General features: G+C 46.0%; 1 protein-coding gene across 1 annotated transcript in view; it reads left to right on the top strand.

The window, feature by feature from the left end:
• Positions 1 to 26178, top strand: part of LOC141055969 (uncharacterized) — a 107897-nt gene that overhangs the window by 26658 nt on the left and 55061 nt on the right. The gene's annotated exons all lie outside the window — the stretch shown is intronic.

Raw genomic sequence — 26178 nt, 5'->3', positions numbered from 1 at the left:
TCTCACATATCCTATATTTACTAAATAATCATTACGCGCATAATTATTGTTTCTAGCCTAATCCACATTAATCCACCCAGTTTCGATGAGGCTAGGTGGGTTATACAATACAGAAATAAGTCTTAGAGAATCAGAAATATCTTAAAGCTACATGATCCTAATATTCAGCAAAGCGTCCATATAGTGGTATAATTTTGATTCTTGTATATATTCATATGCCATATATTCTCCCCTTAACAGTTCCCCCTTTGGAGATATGCAAAATCCTAATCTCGTCGAACCTATCGATCTGACCTCCCGGCCTACCTATCTCAACAATGCTGGAACCTAACTAATTAATCTTCACTGTATACACGAGACGACCCATCTCTAGTAGATGGTCCCCCTCCTAATGGAATTTGCATAGGAGGAAGTCAGATCCTAGTTTCTCCCTCACAGGCGTTCTTCAGGCAGACATATTCCGGGGGATGTGGATATGGCATTCTCATGGGTTCATAGGAGTATCTTTCATATAGGGGATCTTCAAAGTCGGCATACATAGTCATTACTGTGGTTTCCATGGTTTTCATTATTTTCTTAAGGCATGGAGCTATGCAGCATAGAATTAAGGCAAATATGATCAAAGCACATAAAAATAGCTATTGCAAACTTAATGGGTCAATTATTGCCTTTATGGTATCCCAAGTGTATTTTAATAATAATAAATTGTATTTCTATAGTGGCGACATATTCCGCAGCACTTTACATTTCAGAGGGGACTTGTACAAACAATAGACATTACAGCATAACAGTAATCACATAGATCATAACAGATACCAAGAGGAATGAGGGCCCTGCTCACAAGCTTACAATCAATGAGGAAAAAGGTAGACACGAAAGGTGGGTGGTAACAATTGCCCTGATTGTATGGACCAGCCATAATGTTAAGTGTGTAACAGTACGGATGCAGAGGGCTAATGGATGCATAAAGCATGTGGGAACATGATGCGGGGAACCTGGTTATGGTAAAACTTTTGGATGTGTCACACAGGGATAGATTAGGTTAATGTGCTGAGGCGGTAGGCCAGTCTGAATAAATGCGTTTTCAGGGCACCCTTAAAATTGTGGGGATTGGGGACTAATCATATTGACCTGGAAGTGCATTCCAAAGAATTGGCGCAGCACGTGTGTAGTCTTGGAGACGGGAGTGGGAGGTTCTGATTATTGAGGATGCTAACCTCAGGTCATCAGCAGAACGGAGGGCACGGGTAGGATGGTATACTGAAACAAGGGAGGAAATGTAGGGTGGTGCTGAGCCATGGAGAGCTTTGTGAGTGAGGGTAACAAGTTTGTACTGGATTCTGGAGTGGATGGGTAGCCAGTGTAATGACTGGCACAAGGTAGAGGCGTCGATGTAACGATTGGCGAGGAATATGATCCTGGCTGCAGCATTCAAGACAGATTGGAGGGGGGGAGAGTTTGGTAAGAGGGAGACTGTTTAGAAGAGAGTTACAATAGTCGAGACGAGAATGAATAAGAGAAACAGAGTTTTTGCAGAGGCAAAAGTAAGAAAAGGTCGAAGTTCAGTCTTTGACAGGTTCAGTTTCAGATATAGTGAGGACATGATGTTAGACACCGCGTTTAAACAATCGCTGATGTTTTCTAGAAAGGCAGGCGTGATGTCAGGAGAAGAAGCCTATAATTGGGTGTCATCAGCATAGAGATGGTACTGGAAACCAAATCTACTGATTGTTTGACTAATAGGGGCAGTGTACAAAGAGGAGGGGGCCTAGGGTTGATCCTTGAGGAACCCCAACAGTAAGGGGAAGATGAGAGGAGGAACCAGCAAAAGATACAGTAAAGGAGCGGTCAGAGAGATAGGAGGAGAACCAGGAGAGAATTGTATCCTTAAGGCCAATGGAAAGGAGCACAGTGAGGAGGAGCTGATGATCCACAGTGTCAAATGCTGCAGAGAGATCCAAGAGAATTAGCATGGAGTAATGACCATTTGATTTAGTTGTGAGTAGATCATTAGAGACTTTAGTGAGGGCAGTTTCAGTAGAGTGTAAAGAGCGGAAACCGGATTGGAGAGGGTCGAGAAGAGAGTTATCAAAGAGATAGCGAATAAGACAGGAGTGGACCAGGCGTTCCTGTAGTTTAGAGATGAAGGGAAGATTAGAGACAGGTCTATAGTTAGCGGCACAGTTTTAGCCGAGGGATGTTTTTTTTTAAGTAGTGGATGTATGATGGCATGCTTAAATGAGGAGGGAAAGATACCAGAAGAGAGAGAGGTTAAATATTTTAGTTAGGTGAGGGGTGACAGCAGGGGAAAGGGTCTGGAGTAGATGTGACGGAAATGGGTCACTGGTGCAAGTGGTTGGGCGAGAAGATGCAAGAACCTGCTTCTGTGACTGGTTCAAAATCAGAGACTAAGCTAGATGCAGTGGGGGAGGGAGGACAGTGCATAGTATGAGGTGATTGGGAGATAATTTCCTGTCGGATCTGGTCAATTTTTTCTTTGAAGTAATTGGCCAGATCGTCAGCTTGAAGCTCCGTGGTTAGGGCCTGTACTCTTGGGTTGAGTAGAGAATGTAAAGTGTAAAAGAGACGTTTAGGGTTATTGGACAGTGAGGTGATGAGGGTGTTGAAATAGGTTTGTTTTAAGAGTTGAAGGGCAGTGTTGTATGTTCGAAGCATAAACTTATAATGGATGAAATCTTCGTGTAGATTGGATTTTCTCCACGGACGTTCGGCGCACCTGGAGCACCGCTGCAGGAAATGTGTTTGCAGGGTGTGCCAGGGTTGTCGCCATCTGTGTCGTGTTCTATGTAAAGGAGGTGCAAATTCATCCAGGGCACTTTGAAGTGTTTCATTGTAATGCTTCAATGCAGAATCAGAACAAGAGAGGGAGGAGATAGGGGCCAATGAAGACTGCAAGTTCTTCATAAGTTTCTGGGTGTTAATGGCCTGTATGTTTCTATATGGACAGTGGGGGTGACCTGAGTGGCCTGGCAGTTCTTCATAGAAAATGAAAGAAGGTTATGGTCAGACAGTGGGAGAGGGGAGTTTGCAAAATCATCCACTGCACAAAGCCGAGAGATGTCCAAGTTGAGAGAGTTTCGTCATGCGTTGGAGAATTAGTAAGCTGTGAAAGGCCAAATGAGGAAGTTAGAGATAAAAGGTGAGTAGCAGATGGGGAGAGGGGAAGAGCGATGGTGATGTTGAAATCGCCCATGATGAGGGTAGGGATGTCACAGGAGAGAAAATGTGGAAGCCAAGTGGCAAAATGATCCAGGAACTGATGGGAGTGGCCGGGAGGACAATATACCACCGCCACTCGCATGGAGAAGGGGTGTAGAGTCTGACGGCATGGACCTCAAAAGAAGGGAAGACAAGTGAGGGTAGTTGAGGGATAACCTGAAAGGTACATTTTGGTGATAGGAGCAGACCAACGCCCCCACCTGCTCTATTGTCTGATCTTGGGGTATGAGAGAAGTGTAGTCCACCATATGAAAGAGCAGCAGCAGCCGTAGTGCCTGACTGCTGGATCTAGGTTTTAGTAAGAGCCAGAAGGTTAACAGAATTAGTAAGGAAGAAGTCATGAATGATGGAGAGCTTGTTACACATTGAGCAAGAATTCCAAAGGGCACAATTAAGAGAGACAGATGGCATGCAGGGCATATTAATAAGATTAGAGGGGTTTCTGAGTGTAGCAGTTGGTTTGACTTTCTATAACATGGGGGACCAGGGTTGGGAGCAATGTCTCCTGCGACTAGGAGAAGGAGGATAGAAAGAGTGAGCACATGGTTCAGTGATTTGTGAGAGCGTCTCTGATGTTGAATGGTGGGACTGAATGGATCTGTGCAATTTAGCAATGTGAAAAGAGCGTGACTGCTATACATAGGAGAGGAAAGGAGTGAGGGGCCGATATGGATGGAGTGTAGAGAGTTAATGCCAGGGCGGTGGATGTGTGTGAATGCAGCTGCCAGGATATAGATTACACAAATGCATATGGTATTTATTTGTTGTAATCCAAATGTACAGGGAGTAGACGTATATAAATGTCTTAGGCTGGTTTCACATTTGCACTTTTGTGCGCAGCGCATCGTGCGCACCCGTGCGCACTGCGCACCTATGTTTAACATGACGTGCGCATGGTCTTGCGCACACTTGCGTTTCCGTGAGCATGCGTTTTTTTGTCTTTCGCGCCAGGCGCGCCAGGCGCAACATGTTGCATTTTTTGGTGTGCCCTGTCTCGGCAAAAAACCGCATGCGCACGCTTGCGCACGGAATGCGCAAAAACAACACATTGAAGTCTATGGGAACGCATGTGTGCGCATGGTCTTGCGCACGGTTGCATTTTTTTGCGCATGCGTTTTTGAGTTAAACAAGTCTAGAATGTTCTCTAGACAATGGAAAAAATGACACACCTAAAAACGCATGTGCATAAAAAAACGCAAACGCATGCAAAAACGCATGTAAAACGCAAGCAACGCTGCGTTTTTTGACGCATCAGCGTGCGCATGACGTTAAAAAAACGCACGTTTGTTTTGCGTTTTTCTTTGCGTTTTTTATGCGCCCGATGCGCTGCACAAAAAAATGCTAATGTGAAACTAGCCTTACCTGTCTCCTGCCCTTTCTAACTGCCATGTTATAACTGCCTCTTACTTTGATTAAATATACTTCGATTAAATGGGCATGAATGCCCCCTGCATAAATGCCTTCCCCATGCTATGTCTGAATATACAGTTAGGTCCATATATATTTGGACAGAGACAACATTTTTCTAATGTTGGTTCTAGACATTACCACAATGAATTTTAAACAAAACAATTCAGATGTTGTTTACGTTCAGACTTTCAGCTTTCATTTGAGGGTATCCACATTAAAATTGGATGAAGGGTTTAGGAATTTCAGCTCCTTAACATGTACCACCCTGTTTTTAAATTTTAAAGGGACCAAAAGTAATTGGACAGATTAAGTAATTGTAAATAAAATGTTCATTTCTAGTTCTTGGTTGAAAACCCTTTGTTGGCAATGACTTGCCTGAAGTCTTGAACTCATGGACATCACCAGATGCTGTGTTTCCTCCTTTTTGATGCTCTGCTAGGCCTTCACTGCAGTGTTTTTCAGTTGGTGTTTGTTTGTGGGCCTTTCTGCCTGAAGTTTAGTCTTTAACAAGTGAAATGCATGCTCAATTGGGTTGAGATCAGGTGACTGACTTGGCCATTCAAGAATATTCCACTTCTTTCCTTTAATAAACTCCTGGGTTGCTTTGGCTTTATGTTTTGGGTCATTGTCCATCTGTAGTATGAAATGATTACCAATCAGTTTGGCTGCATTTGGCTGGATCTGAGTACACAGTATGGCTCTGAATACCTCAGAATTCATTCAGCTGCTTCTGTCCTGTGTCACATCATCAATAAACACTAGTGACCCAGTGCCACTGGTAGCCATGCATGCCCAAGCCATCACACTGCCTCCGCCGTGTTTTACAGATGATGTGGTATGCTTTGGATCATGAGCTGTACCCCGCCTTCACCATACTTTTCTCTTTCCATCATTCAGGTAGAGGTTGATCTTGGTTTCATCTGTCCAAAGAATGTTCTTCCAGAACTGTGCTGGCTTTTTTAGATGTTTTTGTCACGGGGGCTAAGTTCAACTAAGGCTGAAAGACCCGGGGCCCCTGTGGTGTCCCTTTACTAGGGGAAACCCTGTCTGACCCTCAACCCAGGGTTTTTGCTGAAGGTGCAAATGCCTGAGCCTCCGACCTTTCCTTATCTCCTGCTCAGCCCTGCACTTAACCCTCCACCCTCCACCCAGTGAGAAGTCACCACCAAAGCTCCCACACAAATAATGACAGGGAGAACTTAAACTGCACTGCGCCGCACACACACAGGAATAAACAGTAATGTGAACAGGGCACAACTAAACACAAATATGGGAAGGAGAAAGGATAACGACGGATCATACGACACCAGATATGAATCTCTCTCTCTTGAACACCTCCACTCCAGACCGGAACCACTTGGTATGAAACACAAGCTATAATCGGCGACGCCCATAGGCCAGCATGACTATTTAAAGACCGTGGGCGTGACTAACCATCCAACCTGGTCTCCAGCAGGATTAACCCCCGAGAGCCTGAAGATCAGGCCGGCGCCACTGAGGCTATAGTGGCTGGAGGTGGAACTACCTCTGCCTGCCGGATGCTGTGGTGTGAACAGCGTCCGACATGACAGTACCCCGTCTTCTACGAGGGACCCCAGGGCCCTCAAGACTCATAGGACCCGGCTTGTCCGGATGACGACGGTGAAAAGAACTGACCAGCCGATCCGCATGTATGTCTGAGGCTGGAACCCAAGACCTCTCCTCTGGACCATACCCCCGCCAGTGCACCAAATACTGAAGAGTACGGCGTACTACTCGAGAGTCCACTACCTTGGCGACCTCGAACTCTAACTCGCCATCCACCATGACTGGAGGTGGCATAGGCGTTGTGTCCACAGAGCCTACCACCTTTTTCAATAAAGCCCTGTGAAACACGTTGTGTATCTTGTACACTGCGGGAAGTTCCAACCGATAAGCCACTGGGTTAATGATGGCAGAAATCCTAAAAGGCCCAATAAACCTTGGACCCAGTTTTAAAGAAGGGATTTTGAGTTTTATGTTCTTCGTAGCTAACCACACCCATTCACCCACACACAGGTCCGGACCTGGCACGCGTCTACTGTCAGCCACCCGTTTGTACCTGGCACTCATGCTCAACAAACGCTGTTTCACCCGCCTCCAGACTGATGACAATTGGGCTCCTAGCTGATCCTCCTCCGGGACACCCCCGGAGTCACCCTGACGTAAGGTACAAAACTGAGGATGTTGACCGTACACACAAAAGAATGGAGACTCTCCTGATGACTCTTGGCGGTGATTATTTAATGCGAATTCGGCCAGAGGAAGGAAAGTAGACCACTCCTCCTGGTTGTCGGACACAAAGCATCGTAAATACTGTTCAAGATTTTGGTTCATGCGCTCAGTTTGTCCATTAGACTGTGGATGAAACGCCGATGAATGTGACAACTTGATCCCCAACCTTGAGCAAAAAGCTTTCCAAAACCTCGCCACAAATTGCGTACCCCTATCAGATACTATGTCAGACGGTATTCCGTGGAGTCTGACCACCTCCTTCACAAATACCTGAGCCAACGTCTTAGCATTGGGCAAAGAGGACAACGCCACAAAATGCGCCATCTTTGAAAAACGGTCAACCACCACCAGGATGACCGTGTTCCCTGCCGAGGCTGGCAAGTCAGTGATAAAATCCATGGAGATTTCTGTCCATGGCCTATTGGGTACCCCCAGAGGCTGTAGCGTGCCAGCAGGACGGGTTCGGGGTGACTTAGCCCTAGCGCACGTGATGCAAGCTGCCACGTACGAGACCACGTCCTGCCGGATTTTGGGCCACCAGAAACGACGCGATACCAGCTCTAAGGTGCCCTTCACCCCTGGGTGACCAGCCAGTACCGAATCGTGGTGTTCCTTCAACACCTTAGGCCGAAGATGCAGGGGTACAAATGATTTGTTGGCGGGAAGTCCTGGTGGTACCTCCTCTTGGGCCTCGGCAATCTCCGCCTCTACCTCAGTCGTGAGAGCCGAGACCACTACCCCTTTCTGGAGGATGGGTACCGGCTCTTCCCGAGGTTCTCCCCCCGGAAAACACCTAGACAAAGCATCCGCCTTGGTGTTTTTAGCCCCGGGACGGTACGTCACAAGAAAATTGAAACGAGTAAAAAACAATGCCCAGCGAGCCTGCCTAGGAGACAGACGCTTGGCCGACTCCAGGTAGAGCAGATTCTTATGGTCGGTGATAACTGTGACCTGGTGAGCCGCCCCCTCCAAGAAGTGTCGCCATTCCTCAAAAGCCAGTTTGATGGCCAACAACTCCCTGTTGCCGATATCATAATTCCGTTCGGCCGGCGACAACTTCTTGGAGAAGTAGGCGCATGGATGCATCTCGCTCAAGGACGAGCCTTGAGACAGTACTGCCCCCACTCCCACCTCCGACGCATCAACCTCTACCACAAAAGGTTTAGACACGTCTGGTTGCACCAGAATGGGGGCTGAAGCAAAACTATTCTTCAGACGCTCAAATGCACGTATAGCCACCTCAGGCCAGTTCGCCAGATCGGCACCCTTTTTTGTCATGTCCGTGAGCGGTTTGGCGACAGTCGAAAAGTGTTTTATAAATTTCCTATAATAATTCGCAAACCCCAGGAACCGCTGGAGTGCTTTCAGACTCTCCGGCCTCTCCCATTGCAACACCGCTTGCACCTTAGCGGTGTCCATTTTAAAACCAGCTGCGGACACAATATATCCCAAAAAGGGCAACTCCTGGACAAAAAATAAACATTTTTCCAGCTTAGCATAGAGCTGGTTCTCCCGGAGCAACTGTAACACCTGCCTAACATGCTGCAAATGAGTGTCCCGATCGCTAGAATAAATGAGGATATCATCCAGGTATACAATCACAAATCTCCCCAGGACATGAGCAAAGACATCATTAATAAAATGTTGGAAAACGGCAGGCGCGGTGGTCAACCCAAACGGCATAACCAGACTCTCAAAATGACCCTCAGGAGTGTTAAACGCCGTCTTCCACTCATCCCCCTGACGGACCCTTATGAGGTTATACGCCCCCCTGAGGTCCAGCTTGGAAAACCATTTTGCCCCCGCTACCTGGTTGAACAAATCCGGGATCAACGGCATTGGGTAGGGATCACGGATAGTAATCTGGTTTAACTCTCGGAAATCCAGACACGGGCGTAACCCCCCATCTTTCTTCTTAATGAAGAAAAACCCCGCGGCTACAGGCGAGGACGAAGGCCGGATGTGACCTTTGCTCAGACTCTCCGCGATGTAGTCTTTCAGAGCTTGTCTCTCAGGACCAGAAATATTAAACATCCTGGCCTTAGGTAATTTGGCCCCGGGTTTTAGCCTAATAGCACAGTCATAGGCTCTATGTGGAGGCAGTTCTGAGCAACCCTTCTCAGAGAAAACATCCGCGAAATCCTGCAAAGCCTCCGGCAGGCTGGGCGTCACGGCGGACACACATGTGGCCAAGCAATTGTCTTGGCAGAAACCACTCCATTGTACTATGTCCTGAGTTTTCCAATCAATTACCGGGTTGTGCCTGGACAGCCATGGAAAACCCAGGACCATTTGAGCTGGGAGATTACGGAGGACCCTACATGTAACCGACTCAGAATGTAGGACCCCAATGTGGAGTTTCACCTCTGCCACAAACTCAGTAATCTCCCCTTGAGGGAGGGGAACAGCATTAATGGTCACCACCTGTATGGGGTGAGGAAGTTTTTCAATCTTAAACCCGGCGGTGTGTGCAAACTCCTCATCTATGAGATTGGTGGCGGAACCGCTATCCACAAACACTGATATAGGTAGCTCTCTGCCGGCGACAATAACCTTGGCAGGGAGCATACATTGAGATACCATCATGGAGGATATGCATACGCTCAGTTGGGTCTCCTCCATACCCTCTGAGCTTAACAGTTTTCCGCCGGTGTGACCCTCTTAGGTAGTACCGGGCAAACGTTAACATAATGACCACCTTTACCACAGTAGAAACATGCTCCGGACTTCCGGACTCCCGGAGCGCGAGGCCGAACCTGTGCCACGCCAGCAATCTGCATAGGTTCAGGGGACTCATCTACTTCAACCACACCTGCACCTCTGTTTTCCCCCAGAGGTAGCGTCTCCTGTGCCCCCTGACGAAAACGGCGATCAATACGTATCACCAAACTCATGGCAGACTCCAATGATGCCGGAGTCTCATACATCAGGAGGGCTTGTTTCACCCTCCCTGATACTCCATGAATAAACTGGCTCCGCAGTGCTGGGTCATTCCACTGTGTGTCTACAGCCCAGCGGCGAAATTCCGAACAATAGTCTTCTGCCAAGCGCTCCCCCTGGCGGAGGGCGCGGATTTTAGATTCCGCTAGAGCCAGTCGGTCAGGGTCATCGTAAATGAGCCCGAGGGCAGAAAAAACATTATCGACCGAATGAAATGTAGCAGAGTCAGGTGGTAAGGAAAATGCCCATGCTTGGGGGTCACCACTCAGTAATGACAACACCAGCCCTACTCGCTGGGCCTCATTACCTGAGGATATTGGCCGCATGCGGAAGTATAATTTGCAGGCCTCCCGAAATACGACAAATTTGCTGCGATCGCCTGAAAATCGTTCTGGCAGCGGAAACTTCGGCTCTGCACCGATACCTGCAGATGCCGTTTGCACCTTTGCTACTACCAGGCCATGCTGCTGAACTGCCCCATTCAACTCGGAGACCTGTATGGACAGCGCCGCCAACTGGCGGGTTATGGAATCTAATGGATCCATGGACTCCTGAAAAATGTGGGCCGATTATAATGTCACGGGGGCTAAGTTCAACTAAGGCTGAAAGACCCGGGGCCCCTGTGGTGTCCCTTTACTAGGGGAAACCCTGTCTGACCCTCAACCCAGGGTTTTTGCTGAAGGTGCAAATGCCTGAGCCTCCGACCTTTCCTTATCTCCTGCTCAGCCCTGCACTTAACCCTCCACCCTCCACCCAGTGAGAAGTCACCACCAAAGCTCCCACACAAATAATGACAGACAGGGAGAACTTAAACTGCACTGCGCCGCACACACACAGGAATAAACAGTAATGTGAACAGGGCACAACTAAACACAAATATGGGAAGGAGAAAGGATAACGACGGATCATACGACACCAGATATGAATCTCTCTCTCTTGAACACCTCCACTCCAGACCGGAACCACTTGGTATGAAACACAAGCTATAATCGGCGACGCCCATAGGCCAGCATGACTATTTAAAGACCGTGGGCGTGACTAACCATCCAACCTGGTCTCCAGCAGGATTAACCCCCGAGAGCCTGAAGATCAGGCCGGCGCCACTGAGGCTATAGTGGCTGGAGGTGGAACTACCTCTGCCTGCCGGATGCTGTGGTGTGAACAGCGTCCGACATGACAGTTTTTTAGCAAATTCCAGTCTAGCCTTTTGATTCTTGATGCTTATGAGTGGCTTGCACCCTGCAGTGAACCCTCTGTATTTACTTTCATGCAGTCTTCTCTTTATGGTAGATTTGGATATTGATACGCCTACCTCCTGGAGAGTGTTGTTCACTTGGTTGGCTGTTGTGAAGGGATTTCTCTTCACCATGGAGATTATTCTGTGATCATCCACCACTGTTGTCTTCCATGGGCACCCAAGTCTTTTTGCATTGATGAGTTCACCAGTGCTTTCTTTCTTTTTCAGGATGTACCAAACTGTAGATTTTGCCACTCCTAATGTTGTAGCAATTTCTCGGATGAGTTTTTTCTGTTTTTGCAGCTTAAGGCTAGTTTCACACTTGCTTTTTTTTGCAGCGCGTTTTTCCCGCAAAAAAACGCATTGAAAAAACGCATACAAAAGCATACAACTGCTGCGTTTTTTTCAAGCATTTTTATGAGCATGCATGAAAAAAACGCAGCGTTTTTATGCGTTTGTATGCGTTTTTAGTGCGTTTTTACCGCGTTTGCGTTTTTTTCCAACATTAGGTGGCCCCTCACACTAACCCAAACCATGACTTTACTAACCCTAACCCTGACCCTAACCCTAACCCTGACCCTAACCCTAACCCTGACCCTAACCCTTAACCAAACCATACTTAACCTTAACCCTAACCCTAACCCTGACCCTAACCTTTAACCAAACCATACTTAACCTTAACCCTAACCCTGACCCTAACCCTAACCCTGACCCTAACCCTTAACCAAACCATACTTAACCCTAACCCTGACCCTAACCCTTAACCAAACCATACTTAACCCTAACCCTGACCCTAACCCTGACCCCTAACCAAACCATACTTAACCCTAACCCTGACCCTAACCCTTAACCAAACCATACTTAACCCTGACCCTAACCCTGACCCTAACCCCTAACCAAACCATACTTAACCCTAACCCTGACCCTAACCCTAAACCCCCTTAACTAACCCTAACTTTACCCAAACCCCTAAATTCCATTGTCTAAACTAATGGTAAAAAAAAAAACGCATGTGCAAAACAACGCATACATAAGCATGCCAATGCGCACATATGCGCACCCATAGGCTATAATGGCCATTTTTAGCGCAAAACGTGCGCATACGTGCGCATGCGCTTTTTTGCAGGACCAAAAAATGCAACATGCTGCGTCTGGAAAATACAATCGCACACCCCAAAAAAACGCAGCGCATGAAAATCGCATACATGCGCATGACAGCGCGCAGGTATGCGCACCCATGTTAAATATAGGGGAAAAAACGCATGCGCACGTATGCGTTTTTTTACAGCGCAAAAAAATGCAAATGTGAAACCAGCCTAAGGATGGCTTGTTTCACCTGCATGGAGAGCTCCTTTCACCGCTTGTTTCCTTCACAGCAAAACCATCTAAATGCAAGCACCACACCTCAAATCAACTCCAGGCCTTTTATCTACTTAATTGAGAATGACAAAACGAAGGGATTGCCCACACCTTTCCATGAAATAGCCTTGGAGTCAATTGTCCAATTACTTTTGGTCCCTTTTAAAACAGGGTGGCATATGTTAAGGAGTTGAAACTCCTAAACCCTTCATCCAGTTTTAATGTGGATACCCTCAAATGAAAGCTGAAAGTCTGAACTTCAACTGCATCTGAATTGTTTTGTTTAAAATTCATTGTGGTAATGTCTAGAACCAAAAGTAGAAAAATGTTGTCTCTGTCCAAATATATATGGACCTAACTGTATAGGAGGCTAAGGCTTAGATCTCCTTCTTTTTTTTTTTTTTTTTTGCTCTCTCTCCTCTCCAATCAAACTAAATTGAGACAGCATTTTATAAACTGTTGTTGATTATAGTATAGATAGTTTATCCACTTTGCATTCTTATTTACGGGGATGGTGTGTTTAAACACAACTGCTGTCTTGTTCTCGATTTTGAATTTGTCAGGTGCCCCCACTGGTATCTATGCTTCTTAGCCAAAATTTACCTTTTTTGTCACCATTTTCCCTCCCAAGTTTAGTACTTGAGCCTAATACATATAACCCTTGGTCATTCTCTGAGGGGTTCTCAATGGTGAGGTACAGAACTATGCATCCTTCCTTGGGGCAATGAGTGACAGTGACGGGGAGTATTGAATGTGAAAAGCCCCTCTGGCCCTTAAAGGGGGCTTTGGACAGGGTCATGCGGTTTAATAGGCTTATTCCCCATTTGTCCCTGCGTTGTAGGGCCTGGACTGGTTGATGCCTCCAGTCACTTTCACCAGTGTGCCACCCAACAAGTGACCAATCCTCACAGTTTGAACCTTCCCCTGTTTCAGGAGTTTTAACACAGATAAATTGAGTACTTAACCAGATGTCAAACTGTGCCATGGGGCCTGGACATTCTATTATGAAACAGTAGTCAAATTGATATGTTACTCTTGGGGTGGAGACATTATACCAGAATGTCAGTATACCCTTCTCATGAGTGACTACTCCTTGGTGACCGACTAGAAAAAGGATAAGCTAGAAAAAGGATAAGTGCCAGACAGATGAAGAGTGGCAGCCGCCACTGGACTCTGGATCCAGCATCGCCTTGCAGTGGGAAGCGTGGACCCATGGACTGCTGTGATAGTTGACAGGACTTGGAATGGGCTGTCATCTCTAGGTTCAAGGGTACGTCTGTTGAACCTCTTGGTGATGAGGGCTTAGTCATCGGGCAGGATCTGGTGGGTTCCTTCTAGGTCCTGTGGATCTGGGATGGATGAAAAAACTCAAAAATGTATTTTAGTCACATGTTTTTAAACTTAGTCTGCATATAAACAACTATAGTGAGCAAAGTATAATCCTAAACTGTGAATATTTACAAGTAGGATCTTATAGGGCTGAGTTTTGTTGGACCTGTTAGTGTCTGTGTGTGTATTTGTGCGTGTGTGTGACCCAAGGGAAAGACTAAACTCTTATACTATGACTCCCCTGTTTCCTGTGCAGCATCAAGTATGTAGAGTTTTTTTTTTGTTCGAGGCCCTAAATTTTCCTTCCCATCCTTTAGGCGTATTTCATCCTGTGTAACTTCATCTTAGGTCCATTTCTTCTTTAGATATTTGTTTATGAAGTGTCAGAACATCTTTTTCCAGGGTTATCCCTTTTCCTCTGTTTCTGGATCCATATTAGAGTACAGATGAGATATTTCTGTGTCAAGCGGTATCACTGCTGCTTCTTTTGCTGTTACTTCAGCTAGTCTGTTGCCCACTGCTTCCCTTGAAGTGTCTCCAGTGTGTGCGCTTTTACTTTTACCACCGCAACTCTTCCTGGCATCAACAAGGACTCCATTAATTCTTGTATAGCTTTGTGGTGTCTGATTGGTGTTCCGTTAGCCATGATGAAGTCTCTTTCCCTCCAGTTTGGTCATAGCTTTATGTTGAGTGGACCTCTTGTATGCTTCTGTCATGGCTCGCAGTCCTGCCTTTGGGTGTAGTCAGTGGTTTTGCTGGTGGCATGTATCTTCTATGGCTACTGCTATACCAGTGTGCGAACGGCCTTCTTGGTCTGCATACTTTAATCTATCCACAAAGAGTGTCAGGTCAGGATCTTCCAGGTGTTCTCTTGCCTCATGACAGCGAGACAACTACCTCTTCCACTAATGTGTCAGAGATATAATATTCACCCTCTCCCCCCTTTCGCAGAGGTAGGAGAGTAGCTGGGTTATGGACAGCACATCTGGAGATGGTGACGTTGTCCGGGAGCAGAGTAGGGCATTGCAGACGTTGGTGGCAGACAGGTGCTTTGGGCCAGGATCATCAACTGGTGACCCATGAGGATGTCAGAAGCTTTGTACAGCACAGGTAAATTGCAAACACGGCTCTCATGCAGGTTGGGACTCCACGAGCCACTGGGTCAAATCTGGAAAAATAATAGCCAGGAGGGCGCTGTCTTCCTCCATAAAACTGTATCAGGACTCCAGTTGCATGGTCAGGCTTCTTCATGACAGACAGAACAGTTCGGTATATCCTGGCAGCCCTAGAGCTGGAGAGATGTGATTGCAGTTTAGCATATAAAACCCATTGATGCCTTCCTTGATTAGCCTTAAAATAATTATAAAAGCATTGCATATATAGAAAAACAGTATTGTATTGGCTTGGCTGTCTTCAGTCAGGGGAGGTCATCCGTGTACTGTAAAAAAGTGGCAGTGGGATGTGTCCTCTTCCAGGGCTCCAGGACCGTGGTCATGGCTCGGGTGAACGTAGAGGGGCTATGTTTTGCCCCTTGAGGCATCATAGTCCAAGTATATTGCTGGCCTTCTTGTGTGAAAGCAAACAGGTACCTGCTTGCAGCATGTAGGGGTAAACTGAAGAAGGCATCGGCCAGGTCAATCAACGTAAACCATAGAAAAATAAATAGAATTGATTAAAAAAAAAAAGTGTGTGGGTTTGACATCACAGATATGTCCAGTACTATGACTTCACTGACAGCACGCAAGTCATGTATCATGTAGAACTTAATAAAAAATAATTGCAGATTGTGAAATGGATGGTGGGTATTGCGGTTTCCTTGTTAGCAGAGCTACCTTCACAAACTGGATTTTGAGTCTGCCAATATCTTCCGGTCATCGTGCCCATAATGAGTCCTGGATCAGTGCCATTAGTTCAACACCCACATGATCTTACAGGTGTGTCCTGTAACGAGAAGAGACCGCATACTTCTGCAGCAGGTAGATCAATGTCCCTGATTGACTGCATCGGGACCCACCAGGAATTTGAGCGGAGTATCCTCAACCTCTGTCTGGGTGAGAGATGTTGTTTCTCTCTCGTATTTTTGTGGACTGTAAAAGTATACGTACTTTCATGGGTTGTGGAATCAGTATGCCAGTACCCTATTAAAATCTGGAGCTCAATTGATGGGTGTCAAAGCTTCTTCCAACTGGGGACTAATTTGCATTTCAAATCTAAAATCCAGAAACTTTTTATTACATCGATGGAAGAAACTCCACAGGTTCTCCTTTTCCCTGTATGACATCCTGGAGAATGGGGGGTCTGGCAAGCTGCTTACTAGAGTATCTGTCTCCTGGTATTTCCAGGAATCCTTGTGTGAAATAGATTGTGTACGAGAGTATAAGCTTTGAGGCTTAAAAGATGATGATGTCCCCCCACCATATAGCGATAAATACTGTAAATTATCAGTCTGAGTTGTTGATTCCTGTCTTCACTGTTCTATATTCTTTTCATAAACTGCATTAATTAATGGAGCTATAGTGGATGCTGGACAGGATGTAGCATATGACGTGCTGTCTATGTAGATAGTTGGAAAGAAGGTAGGGCTATTTGGGTTGGTCATCTGACAGTCAGAACAAGTCTCACGATATTCTGCATTTGACAGCTGACACACGTCCAGTCATCAGGAATGTATATAGGAAGTATAAATGAATGTAATGCAGATATTGCAACTGACAAATCTTCCTGTGTAAATACTTGCATTGCATAAAATTCAGTAATCTTGTTATATTCCTCTCCTCATGCCTGCTTTCCAACTTCTGCCATCTTATAAAATGCTTCAGGGTCCTGTAAGACCTCATAATACCTGAGGCTAGGGCGCTGCTTTCTACTCATTAACACATTCTTCCATTCCTTCTTATCTAATCCTCCTCCCCTCGGGATCAGAGGGTTTCTTAACATACATTTTCTTTCCTCACTCCACTATGGGTCATATCTGTCTTATAGATATCGACTGACTGCTCCCACCCATTCTATCATCTGAATTCTGAGTATATCTGAAAAACATATGTATGTGTGCGTCTTCAGGCAAATTGTGAACAGTTGGATATGTGACTGTAAAAGCTGTATGTATGTACTCCTTATGTCCGAGTAAAAGGGATCTTCAGTGAACACAGTGACATCTAGCTATCTTGAACACAGTAATATAGGGAATTAATCAACAACACCAGAGTATTTCACAATTCTTGTGTAACTGCGTAGTCTAAAAGTACCTGATAAATTGTTAGAATATCTGTTTCCTCAACACTTTCGCTCTAAAACATTTCAAAAAACCATCTCACAGAGAAATGTAGTGACATTAGTAAAGCATTAACTAAAAAGTAACAATGGATTTCGGATCTTACACTACCAGAAATATCTGTACAAATCAAAGCAATTGCCATTCAAGGAATTCTCTCTCTACATGAACAAGTTTTAACAACTAACCTTACCATTCTAAAGTATGCAGGACAAAACCTGTTAATCAATTCATTAATTTCACAACATATATATATATATATATATATATATATATATACTAGCTGAAGAGCCCAGCATTGCCTGGGCATAGTAAACAACTGTGGTTAGTTATAACAAATTATAATGATTATATTGTACATGAAAACCATGCATCTAATCCTATCCTGTGTGATACTGACTGCTGAGCCGTGTATCTAATACTATTCTGTGTGATACTGTGTGCTGAGCCGTGTATCTAATCCTATCCTGTGTGATACTGTCTGCTGAGCCGTGTATCTATTCCTATCCTGTGTGATACTGACTGCTGAGCTGTGTATCTAATCCTATCCTGTGTGATACTGACTGCTCAGCCGTGTATCTAATCCTATCCTGTGTGATACTGTCTGCTGAGCTGTGTATCTAATCCTATCCTGTGTGATACTGCCTGCTGAGCCATGTATCTAATCCTATCCTGTGTGATACTGCCTGCTGAGCCATGTGTCTAATCCTCTCCTGTGTGATACTGACTGCTGAGCTGTGTATCTAATCCTATCCTGTGTGATACTGACTGCTGAGCCGTGTATCTAATCCTATCCTGTGTGATACTGGGCACCCCCTGCAGTCTGTGTCAGAGGGTGGTCTGTGTTGGCACTGTAATAAATTGTGTTATTTCCAGCTTTACAGAAGGACGATGATAGAAATGATAAGAATAATAGGCCTCAGTTACCACAACTGTCTACAAAGAAAACTGTTGCTGATAGCAACCAATTACAGCTCATTTTTCATCTTTTAAACAGCTCTGGGACAGCGTGGCGATGTTTTGAGTGGCGACTTTTGGGTTTCGACTTTTATGTGGCGATGTTGGTGTATGTGTGGTGAAATCTGTGCTGAGGGTGGTATATGTGTTGAAGCACGTGGTAGTGTGTGGCGCATTTTGTATGTGTGTTCATATCCCCGTGTGTGGTGAGTGTCCCATGTCAGGGCCCCACCTTAGAAACTGTACGGTATATACTCTTTGGCGCCATCGCTCTCAATCTTTAAGTCCCCCTTGTTCACATCTGGCAGCTGTCAATTTGCCTCCAACACTTTTCCTTTCACTTTTTTCCCATTATGTAGATAGGGGAAAAATTGTTTGGTGAATTGGAACATGCGGGGTTAAAATTTTGCCTCACAACATAGCCTATGATGCTCTCGGGGTCCAGACCTGTGACTGTGCCAAATTTTGTGGCTGTAGCTGCGACGGTGCGGATGCCATTCCCGGACATACATACACACACACACATTGAGCTTTACTGTATATATTATATATACTGTGTGTGCATATATATATATATATATATATAATATATAGAATGCATTCAAAAGTTTTAACCACATGCTAGTACACCTCCTGCCGGCAAATCATACACAATACAAACAGACAAAAGATAGAATGAATTCAAAACTGGCACTGACATCAAATACTGCGAATCCTTGACACCAAAACACTTCACAATCTACCTATCTATACGCCAGCCTGATTTGTAGAGATCAAAAAATCTACACCTGGGCAAAACATTCTTTAAATAATCAGGGAGAGAGCAATCACTCTGTCACATCAACACGGTAATTGTAATTACCCTTCCACCCATTTAGAATAAAACCTATAAACCTATGCTGCAGCTAAAACACCATCACCATAGCCAGTTGAAGTCCGATGGGAACCCCGCAAGAAGTCACCAACCACTTAGAGGTTGGAAAATCACTCAGTAATCAAGCCCCTACTCCCACTTGCCCACTGGGAGAGACACAGTTCAGACTTCTGCGATCATCGGTCAAGCCGAGAGCAGGACCGGAACCAGAGTGACAGTGAATTTGCTCAGTACGCCTCCCTATCCCTTTTTTTTCTTTTCTTTTCAGGCTGGCTGAGGTAAGAATCATGTATGCAAACAACCAAAACAGCAAGGCAGAGAGGCAAAGCAGATAAGGCAGACAATTAAGGAAATTATGACCAGGGTGGGTTTTTGGTGCTAGCACTTGTCAGATTGGTCACTATGTCCGAATGTGACAGCTGACTGACCTTTATCTCAGCACGGAAGCACTGGAGGGTTATAGGTAAGATGAATGATTTTCTTACATAGTAGGAGGTGTACTTTTCCACCCTCGAGTGGTCCGGTCCAAGATTGGAGGTCTTCGCGGCTGGTCAGGTTCGAACTTTCGTCCTAGCCCCTCGTTGGACGTCAAATGTTATGGCACACAGAATGCGTGTGTTCTCATCTTAATTGTTCTGCTTCCAAATTGAATGTGAGGGTTTTACAGCCGGAGAAATCAGGACAAATGCAAGCAATTGTCTCTCAAATGATTTCTGATTTATTTCCAGAAGTGTACAACATTTTATAGCAAAAATCGAGCTGTCTCATTGCATTACATCATGGGTTCTTTCCAAATTACTTTTTAGCCCAAATAGCAAATTACTATTGATGTCACATGTCCTATATTTACTAAATAATCATTACGCGCATAATTATTGTTTCTAGCCTAATCCACCCAGTTTCGATGAGGCTAGGTGGGTTATACAATAAAGAAATAAGTCTTAGAGAATCAGAAATATCTTAAAGCTACATGATCCTAATATTCAGCAAAGCGTCCATATAGTGGTATAATTTTGATTCTTGTATATATTCATATGCTATATATTCTCCCCTTAACAAGGGGAGAAGCAGTTTTCATGCTGAGAATGTTGGAAATGTTTAAATCGAAAATGTTATCTTCAAGAGGTTGGCTACTAGTAGGATAACATTTTGTCATTCCTGATGTTTGGCCTCAATAAAAAATATCACTCACCTCCCGTGGTAGGGCAGTTCAGCAGCATTGGCAATTTCTTTCCCAGGGCACATGTGAGATGTTACATCACATGAGCCCTGCGCCCAGTCAGTGTCAGTTTCATTGTCCCTGCCTTTGGAAGTATTGAATATCAACTGGAAGCCAGGCCTACAGCTGTTCTCTGACTTTCTCTTATTGTTTATTTGTCGAAGGTTGGGACAGTAACACCATTAGTGATTGGGTGCAGTGCTTACGTTACATAACAACCTCACATGAGCCCCAGAAACAGAAGTGCAGACACTGCTCTAATGGCATTGGCACAGGAGATGAGCATACCATATATACTCGTGTATTAGCCGAGTTTTTCAGCCCTTTTTTTGGGCTTAAAGAGACCCTCTCGGTCTCACGAGTAATACACCAGAAAGCCGGCGGGGGGAGCGGGAGCAGGAGACATGATACTCACCCACCTGGCGTCTAAATATCTGGCTCTGCTACATCTCAGTCGCGGCATCTGCATCTCCTTTCCTGTCTTCTTCCTGTGCTGGTCACATGGTACCGCTCATTAAAGTCATGAATATGGACGTGTCTCCACTCCCATAGGGGTGGAGAGCACATTCATGACTTTAATGAGCAGTACAATGTGACCAGCACAGGAAGAAGACTGGAAGAGATTTGCAGATGCCGGGACTGAACTGTAGCAGAGCCAATTATGCAGACGCCAGGAGAGTGAGTAGCACTGGGGGGTGAGCCATGCCATATTCACCTGTTCCACCGCTGCGCTCAGTCTCCTGAGTCCTCTGGCTGTGACGTTCAGGTCAGGGGGCGCCATGACTTGTTTAGTATGCACCCTCTGCCTGAACAGTCACTGCAGAGTCAGCGACGCTGAGGAGCAGCTGGCAGAGACAAGAGGTGAGTATGTAATTTTGAAAAAAAATCGCAGCAGCATTATATGGGGTATATATTACTATGGAACATACTATTGGCCACCATTAACCTTTGTGCAGCATTATATGGGGCCTATATTAATATGGAGCATGTTATGGGGCCACTATTAACCTTTGTGCAGCATTATATGGGGCATATATTAACCCCTTAATGACAGCCAATACGTCTTTTTACTGACCTGAGATATAATAGAATATCCTCCCCATACAGGTGACAATCCAGCAGTAGTGATGAGCGAGTATACTTGTTGCTTGGGTTTCCCTGAGCATGCTCAGGTGATCTCCGAGTATTTTGGCATGCTCAGAGATTTAGTTTCTGTCGCCTCAGCTGCCTGATTTATGGCTGCTGACCAGCCTGAATACACGAGGGAATTCCCTATCAAACAGGCTTGTATTCAGGCTGGCTAGCAGCTGTAAATCATGCAGCTGCATTGACAGAACCTAAATCTCCGAGCACGCTACAGTACTCGGAGGCCACTTGAGTATGCTCGGGGAAACCTGAGCAATGAGTATACTCGCTCATCACTATCCAGCAGCTGTCAACTGTACACTATAACTGACAACTTGCTGTATCACAAACTATCAGTGTTGGCACCATCCATATCTGTTTAACCCCTTAGTTGCTGCTGTCAAAAGTGACAATCAAATAACGGTTAATAGATTGTGAAGGCTTCCCCTTTAATCTAATTGACACAACAAGATCATGATTGTGTGGTCCTGATGTTTGCCATAGCAGTTCATGGCCAAATATCGGTCAGTTCAGAAGTTAGCGACATTAGGTGGTAAACAAACACTTTTTGATTCCTGCTATTCAACTTTGCATTATTTCCTGAAAATCACCTGAAGGGTTAATGAAGTACCTGAAAGCAGTTTTCAATATGTCAGGCGGTGCTGGTTTTAAAATTGTATCACTTTTGGGGTTTCTCAACATATAGCACCCCCAAAGTCACTTCAAACCTGGATAGGTCCCTCAAAAATATATATTTTGTAAATTTCCTTGAAAAAATGAAAAATTACTGTCACATTTTTAACCCTACATAAAGGCTAACAAAATAAATTTGTGTTTATAAATGGAGCTGATGTAAGGCAGACATGTGAGAAATGTTATGTATTAAAGTTTTGTGTGGTATGACTATCTGGATTAAAGGGATAATCATTCAAAGTTTGAAAATTGCAATTTTTTTACATTTTTGTCAAGTTTCTGATATTTTTTATAAAACACAAAACATATCAACCTACATTTACCATTTTCATAAATTATAATGTGCCATGAAAAAATAATCTCAATATCACTGGGATTTGTTGACGCCTTCCAGAGTTATCACCACATAAAGTAACATTGGTCAGAATTTAAAAAATTGGCCCCTTCACTAAGGAGCATCTTGTGGGCCACCATTAACTTTTGTGCAGCATTTTATGGAGCATATATTAATATGGAGCATGTTATGGGGCCACCATTAACCGTTGTGCAGCATTATATGGGGCATATATTAATATGGAGCATGTTATGGGTCACCATTAACCTTTGTGCAGCATTATATGAGGCATATATTAATATGGAGCATCTTATAGGCCACCATTAACCTTTGTGCAGCATTATATGGGGCATATATTAATATGGAGCATGTTATGGGCCACCATTAACCTTTGTGCAGTATTATATGGGGCATATATTAATATGGAGCATGTTATGGGCCACCATTAACCTTTGTGCAGCATTATATGGGGCACATATTAATATGGAGCATCTTATGGGGCCAACATTTAACTTTTATTAGTATCTATCTTTATTTTTTAAATTTACCAGTAGCTGCTGCATTTCACACGCTCGGCTTATACTCGAGTCAATATGTTTTCCCAATTTTTTGTGGCAAAATTGGGGGCCTCAGCTTATACTCGGGTCGGCTTAAACTCAAGTATATACAGTGTTTACAGTATATTTTAACATGACCAAACATGAGGAATGAGAAGGAGTTGTCCAAGTATTGGACATCCCCTTTAAAGATCAAAAATCCCACACACAGGAAAAAGTCATTAGTATACCTAGAGTATGAAAAAATAATTCCTGGAAAATCATAATGTGTTGACCATCAAAATAACTCATACGGGGAGAAACTACATATGTTATTGACAAATTGTACAAAAACTACAAAAACATAACAGTCATATAATTAAATGAGACAGGGAAATTAGTTTAGTACTTAATGTACTTTTAACATGAAAAAAACTTGCTAATAGGTGAGTGTGTCTTATAGACTGGAGGCAGCTACAGACAAGAACGTTGAGGCAGTGTCCTTACTGATCACTGAGAGGACTTCTCTTTCCTCCTGCCCCACAGTTATCTAACTGATTGATGCAGAGCAAGGGCGGAAGGTGCCAGGACCTGCACCAATGCTGCATGTCCTGAGTGAGCAGCTGAAGAATCTTCTACCCGATTAACTCAAGAACCTCTCAGATCATGTAATCAATCGCATGACATGGAAGAAACTGAAAAATGGGGTATTCTAATGTATGTGTATGCAAATGTGCATATGCAGCAGAACTGTATGTATATAAATGTGCATATGGAGCAGAACTGTGTGTATACAAATGTGCATATGTAGCAGAACTGTGTGTATATAAAGGTGCATATGTAGCAGAGCTGTGTGTATATAAATGTGTGTGATGAAGGAGTTAACTGCTCCTACCCCCCCAAGGGCCTGTACGCGGTGGCAGCGGTGGGATCAGAGTAATAGTGTGCGTGGGACCCCTACTCCCAGACACTAGAGACTACCAGCGGTAACTTTCACTGCTGGGGTCTTATGGTCAACCCAGCACTAGACGGTCAGAGTGCAAATATACTAAGTTGTGTGCGAGGTCAGGGTTGCAGCTGTGTCAGTAACCAGAGGTTCCCAAGATGGCGGAAGGCACCAGGAGTAAGGCAAAGGGGGAGGCCAATGCTATGGTCTATGAGGAGGTGGTGGAGGACAATACCATTGAAGGCGAAGGGGAGCTCAGCCAGGGCTCCCCAAGGAGCCACACCCCCGTGCTCAGTCCCGCAGTGGACTGTCCACCACCTGCCCGCCCCAGCCTGTCCAGATCGGACGCCCTTTTCCAAGCGGCTATGGCACAGCTCGAGGCTTGTAATGACGCCACCCATGACAGACTCCTGGTGGCGGCCGAGAAAGCAGCGGAGCGTGTGCAAGCGGCGGCAGAGAAAGCAGTGGAACATGTGCTGCAGGCTGCAGAACGCTGTGAAGCTGCGGAGCGCCGGCACTGGCTGGAGATGGCTCAGCACGGGCTCCCGCTGGACGCTCCAGCCCCACCGGGGACCAAGGCTTCCAAGGTTTGGGCGGAGGACTTCCCCCTGCTTGAAAAGGATGGAGACCTGGATTCCTTTCTGCTGGCCTTTGAGAGAACCTGCCTCCAATACCATCTGGCCCTGGATCAGTGGGCAAGGTACCTCACCCCCCATTTGAGGTGTAAGTCCCTGGAAGTTTTGGGGGACTTACCTGCCGGGGAGGAGCAGGACTACAACAGCATCAAGCGGGCCCTGATCCAGCACTACAACCTCACCCCGGAGTCGTACCGCAGGAAGTTCCGGAGCCTGCAGCGGGGCTCAAAGGACACCTGGACCGACCACATGCGGGCATTGCTGAGAGCTGCGGAGCACTGGACCTCGGGTCTAGAGCTCACCACCTGCCAGGAGGTCCAGGAACTGTTAGTCACGGAGCAGTTCTTGTGGAACTGCCCAGAGGACCTCCAGCAGTTCCTCCGTGACCAGAAACCAAAGGGGGCTTCTGCTACAGCCGCCCTGGCAGACGAGTATGCCAAAAACAGGGCGTCCGAGCCAAAGAAGCCTGCCAGCAGCACCTGGAGAGGGGGTAAGCCCAATCCTACCCCTGTCCCCCCAGTCCCCAGAGTGCAAGGGGTGTACCCCCTGGTGCCATCTCCAGGCCAGGAGCAGAACCCAGACGTTGTCAGCATTGCAAACAACAGGGACAATTTAAGTCTGCGTGTCCCCAGCGCCAGAAGGCCCCATCCCTGTCCCAGAAACTGTCCACTGTTTTGTGTGTGGGAGAGGGTGGTGGGAGGTCCCTGGACAATTATCAACCCGTCACCATCGGCCGCTCAGCGGTCATGGGACTGTGGGACCCAGGCGCTGAACGAACCCTGGTACGTCCTGAGGTGGTGTCCCCTCAAGACTTGGTGCCTTGGAAAACCCTTGCCATCTCCGGAATTGGAGGTGAACCGGCGCTGCCCGTCGCCAAGGTGTTTTTGGACTTGTACGCCGGGAGGGGAATGCGGGAGGTGGGAGTAATGCCAAATATTCCTGCCAATGTGTTGCTTGGGACCGATTTGGGGCGGCTAGTGTCTCAGTATGTGGCCACTGAACCCCCAAGTCCGGCTCCCCAAGAATGTCATGACTCTACTGTGACTGCTAATGTTAATGTGTTGAATGTGCCTCCAACAGTGAAGGTGGGAGTAATGCCTAATATTCCTGCCAATGTGTTGCTTTGGGCCGATTTGGGGCGGCTAGTGTCTCAGTATGTGGCCACTGAACCCCCAAGTCCAGCTCCCCAAGAATGTCATGACTCTACTGTGAATGATAATGTTAATGTGTTGAATGTGCCTCCTACAGTGGAGGAGGGAGTGAAACCTGATGGTAAGCCATGCACTGACACTACACACTCAGGGCTCACAGTGAGGACAGGTGAGAAGACTGCAGGGGAGAGCTCAGAGGTGGAGGGAGGGGCTGCTATGGGCAGTGTAGGGCCCCTAAGTGAATCCAGCCTGCTGAGTCTAGGGCCTCTGCAGAAAGAGGAACAGGCCATGGGGGGAGGGGGCGTCCCGGGAGAGGAGCCACCAGGTAAGACCCCAGGGCAAGAGTTCCCCGCATCCGGGATGTCAGGAGGACAGGGAAGTCTGCCTGACCCGGCGACTTGGTCAGGGGCCGAGGGGAAGCAGGCGCTACCTGTGGTCTCAGCGGTCATGGCCGCTGTTACCAGGAGTAGGAGCGCCGGAGCCCAAGGAGCCTCGCAGAGGTCCGACAGTTTCCCACTCTCCGACCAAGTGGCTGCCGAGTCAGACAGCGGCCAGGAGACAGATCCCAGGGAGCTGACAGAGGATGTGGCAGTTTCGTCAATTCTTGCCACATCGAGTCAGGGATTTCAGGCAGCATTGGAATCTGACGCTAGCCTGAAAGCTCTC

Source organism: Dendrobates tinctorius, unplaced genomic scaffold (genome assembly GCF_039654945.1).
Source record: "Dendrobates tinctorius isolate UK_male_01 unplaced genomic scaffold, ASM3965494v1 ptg000192l, whole genome shotgun sequence".
Taxonomy (NCBI): Eukaryota; Metazoa; Chordata; class Amphibia; order Anura; family Dendrobatidae; genus Dendrobates; species Dendrobates tinctorius.
The sequence above is the reverse complement of the archived record's forward strand: the minus strand, read 5'-3'. Positions and strand labels throughout refer to the sequence as shown.